Source organism: Helianthus annuus, chromosome 3 (genome assembly GCF_002127325.2).
Source record: "Helianthus annuus cultivar XRQ/B chromosome 3, HanXRQr2.0-SUNRISE, whole genome shotgun sequence".
Lineage (NCBI taxonomy): Eukaryota > Viridiplantae > Streptophyta > Magnoliopsida > Asterales > Asteraceae > Helianthus > Helianthus annuus.
The window spans coordinates 33,809,907-33,814,806 of NC_035435.2; the positions used below are offsets into that span (position 1 = coordinate 33,809,907).

At 35.3% G+C, this 4,900-nt stretch overlaps 1 long non-coding RNA gene across 2 annotated transcripts; it reads right to left on the minus strand.

Moving 5' to 3' along the window:
- Nucleotides 1-2,328: 2,328 nt before the first annotated feature.
- Nucleotides 2,329-4,882, minus strand: LOC110940336. Of its 2 annotated transcripts, XR_004889637.1 has the most exons (3): nt 4,230-4,882; nt 3,455-3,553; nt 2,329-2,567 (listed from the first exon to the last, which is right to left on the minus strand). It is a non-coding gene; the product is annotated as an uncharacterized LOC110940336 (long non-coding RNA). The 2 variants fall into 2 exon arrangements; XR_004889636.1 differs by having other exon boundaries at nt 3,455-4,882.
- Nucleotides 4,883-4,900: the final 18 nt, after the last annotated feature.

A 4,900-nucleotide genomic window follows, 5' to 3' on the forward strand; every position in this document is an offset into this window, starting at 1 on the left:
ATCAACAAAGGAGGTTTGTCGTTACTCCCTACCTCAGCATTGTGCTTGAGGTTTTGCACCATTGCAGTCAGATTATTGTTTGCCATTTCGAGATAGTTGTGAAAGAAACAGTGAGTTTAAACAGAAATCAACAGTAGGTTTCCAAGCAAGAACTGTCATTGGGAAGGTTTTCTAAGTCCAAAGTCGGAGAGAAAACACGGAGTGAAATGTCTGAGGCTTTAACAAAGAGTAAACCCAGATAACAACCTGAAATAGAACACAAACAAAAACTCCACACTACACTGTTAAGGAATTAAACTCAGACCACTCTACACTATGCTAAATTACGGACTTGTTGAATTTTATAAGAAACTCGGATCAAAAGAAAAACCTAAAACTCAGATCAGTTGAAATATAAACTAGGACAATTAAACTCGGACCCACAAACTTCAAAATAGGACAAAAAACTCGGACACCTTAAACTAAACTCGGACAAACGTAGTCTAAACTCGGACCAATAGGAAATAAAACTCGGAACACAAAGCCTTAATTAAATTCGGACGCTAAAATTTATAAAGAAACTCGGACCACTTTAACTTAGATAAACCTCGGACTCTTGAACTGTATATAAAATCGGACTAATAAAAGAACATAATCTCGGACCACTACTATATCAATAAACTCAGACCTAGAACACTTGACTATCTAAACTCGGACAACACACTATATGCCTCAAACTTACCTCAAACTCGGACACACAAAATAAAACTCGGAGCTATAAAAAGTCAAGATGAAAACTCGGACCACTATCTAAAACCTAAAACTCGGACCTAATGGACTCAGTAACCAGTCTCCGGACTATCTCCCCAATGTGACTTCACACTGGTTCAACAATACCCCGGAAACACAAACACAAGATTTAAACCATGGACAATGCTTCCAAAGATCAAACTAGGAATCTTTTTCAACCTTCAACACTGTATGAACAAAAACCAAAACCCCTGTAAAAACCCAGATGAAGATCAACACTAAAAATCATCAAACTACTCAAAATCCATCACCAAATCACTAGAAATGAATGAAGAATCATGAATAAAGCACAAAAACTCACTATACACTCACTAAACCCTATCAAAAGGTATATATACAAGACGAACTCCGGACTCCATGACATACTTGAAGCCCGGACAAAACACACTACACTAAAACCCTGACTTTTGCCAAAACACAAACCCCTGACAAAAGTCTGGACCAAAAACTTGGACAAAATGTCCAAGGATAAACCTTGGACTAAGTTTCAAGACATGATCAATAAAGACCCTACAAATTGGAAGGCATGCACTTATCACCCAAAGTGCATTAACACAAACCGAGCAAGAGATAAGTACAACACAAAGATTCAATGTCTAACGGTTGTATATTGATACCGATAGAGTTTCGTTACACAATGATATTACAATGAAACACACAACTGAAACTCTCAGTTTTCTCTCTCTCTCTCTCTCTCTCGCTATGCCAAAACAGGGATACAGCCACACAAAAAAAGTGTGACTATATGTCTTTCGTCACATTTATTTTTTTCAGGTCAAGTGTGACCAAAGCTCGAGTCATCGTAGATATCATACAGCCACACACACTTTTTAGTGGCCGTACAACTTAAAAATGTGGCTAAAAGGTACCAACATTTTTTGCTAAAATCTAGCACTTCCTCCATTAAGTGTGGCTAAAGGATAGCAACGGGCACATGTATTTACTTTAAGTGTGGCTTTTACTATTATATAGTCACATGAATTATCAAAAAAATGTGTTTTAGCCACATCAATTAAAAAAAAGTGTGGCAAAAAGGGTTGTTGTAATTAAGCATATTGTCCATTAAGTGTGGCTAAAAGATAACAACAACCACATGAATTACTGTAAGTGTGGTCGTTTCTATTATATAGTCACATGAATTTATTGTAAGTGTGGCTAAAAACTTTTACTAGACACATAAACCAGTTTTCTAATTTAAGTGTGGCTATTGTCTGACCTTTCGTCACACGTATTTGTTTCCCATATGACATTTGTTATCATCTCGTCACACACAAAAAAATGATGATTGTGTGGCTGTTGTCTAACATTTAGTCACACATATTTTCTTTTCCTATATCGTTTGGTACCATTTCGTCACACAAGCAAAAAAACAAAGGGGCTAATGGTTATTTATAGCCATCCAAAATTCTGTAATTTTAAGTGTGGCTTTTATCTATCATTTGACCACACATATTTGGTTGTGGTTCTATGTGGCTATTTTCATATAATTAGCAATTTTATTTTCAAATGTTTATAAAATTAAAACAGTAGTAACATCAAAAACCCAAAAAACAAATTTAATGACATTAACAATAATAAACCAAAACCCATGCATAAGTTTTAAATTTAAATACTAGATACATAAACTTCTAAGTTCTAATCAAAAGATATATACAAATGTGCAGCAACTCCAACATAACTTGCATTACTCTTAGGAGCACTTGCAACAATACTTTTGTCTCAAACTGTCACTCCTAGCCGCACTTGCAAGTTGTAACAACACAACCTTCTCTCATTCCCTGCATAGTATATAAACAAAGCATCTGTAAATGCTCCTGTTTATGAGCAACAACTAAGGTGCGATCGAACGTAAAACAATCAAGCTGCAGAGAATGCTATGTGTTCATAAACTAATGATATTTGCTAACTTTCTCTCTCTCTAAATTCTACTCAATTCTAGGTCACTTTCTTCTCTAGCAATTCACGACTATTTTATTCCCTGACCCAAACAAGCACCCAATAATCTTTGCCAATACCAACAATTTTTGATGCGTGATACAAATGCTAAGTTTAACCAAAATTATTTATACAAAAATCAACTTTAAATACCCTTCAACTAATTACAACTTTAAATTCCTTCGACTAACTACAGATTTGTTTGAAATGAACCCTGGGCAGCAAGTTCCATACTAAAGAAAAAAACCAGCAAAGAAGTAGTAGTAGGTGTAAAGACTGTTAAATACAAGAAATGAAGATGTTCAACTACAGGACAGTGCGCTTCTAGGGGTTCATTAACAATATGAAAAAAAAAACAACTTAATATACATGTTTAGCAACAATCATGGGATTTTCAGTGTTTGTTCACCTGCGTGTACAGTACTACAATATTTTCCAAAAATCCAAAGATAGAAATGGCTCACAGTTGAGATGTTAGAAATTTTTGTAGGCCTTGAAACATCAGCAGTAGCAAAAATTTCATCATCATGATCAAAATCTATGTTGTGTAGTAAAGCACATAATGAAACTTTAAGTATAAATGTCCTATTGTTCTAATAAACTATAAAAATAAATATTAGTGATTATTTCAATTTTGCTACACAAACATAGAAATGGCCATATTCATAGGTACCGGTATTGTGTAAATGTAGACCGCACAGATTGAAAATCAGACAAAGCTGAACTATACCTTCCCTTTGCATGACAACAACATCCTTTTTATGGTGGTTCCGTGATGGATTCACTAGTTGACGCCATTTTTGTAAGTAACATTGTTGCAGGTCATTAACTGTAGAAAATGGACGACTACAAGTTAATATACATGAATAATCATAGTTAAAAAAGCACTTATTTAACTTGAAATGACCTGAGATTGAACACGTTTATTACCGAAAACCTTGGTAGTCAACTTCAATATTCATGAATAATCATGATTAAAAGAAGCACTTAGTTATTTTTTCATAAATTTATTATTATTTGAATATATATTTAATATAGTAATAAAAATTTATATAAACAATAGGCTCGTTTAGGTTTGCAAGCCTGCTCGAGCTCAATAAGTGAAGCCCGGGCATGGGCTCGTTTACTAAAGTAGCTTGTTTTTTAGACTCGGGCTCGTTTAAGCTCGTTCAAGCTTTTTTCAAGCCGAGCTCGAGTAGCTCGCGAGTAGCTTTGTAAAGGGTAGGGGTGTTCAAAAAGCTCGCGGCTTGCTCGAAGTTCGCTCGAAAAAAACTCAAAAAAAGCTCGGCTTGAAATTGGCTCGGTTGTAAACGAGCCAGCTCGGCTCGGCTCGGTTCAGCTCGGCTCGGCTAGGTTTGAAAACGAGCCGAGCCCGAGCTAGGCCTGGCTCGGCTCGTGAGCCGGCTCGAATTATTTTATTTTTAATATATTAGTTTTAATAGACATAATATTGTGAATTTGTTAGCTTATATATATTCAAATCTCAATATTTAGTTAGTTCTTACAATTACGAATCTAGTGGATTCTTATATGATTCTGATGTGTACACTTTGACTATCCAACTATGTGTATGTGTTTTGCAGATGATGTAACTGAGATCAAATAAAGAACTGATAAGAACTAATAATATGATTCTGAAACATACATTATCAGTATCAATAAATAACTAATAATATGATTCTAATACATAAACTTTGATTATCCTACAATCACTTTTGTCTCACATCGCAGAGAACACAAACACTGAGGGAACACCTCCCCTATAAAAATCAAGGTGAAACCAACAAAAGAATAATAAGTTATACTTACATATTTTATTCTTAGGCCAAAAAAAGTTACATATTTAAGTCTTTGGCTTAATTACGTTGCAATCAAATCATGTATGAGTGCTTATATACTTGTCAACTTAACTGTTCTTGATTGGATCGAGCTAAATCGAGCCGGCTCGAATTTATAATCGAGTCGAGCTCGAGCCCTAAACCTCAGCTCGATTTATAATTCGAGCTCGAGCCGAGCCGAGCCGAGCTCGAGCTAGGCCCTGCTCGGCTTGACTCGGCTCGTTAACAGCCCTAGTAAAGGGCGCCTTCACCTGTTCATATATCATAAATTGATATGAACGTAACCTTCAAATTAAGTTGAGGAAACTTAAGTACTAGCAAAATACTTAAACATAGCA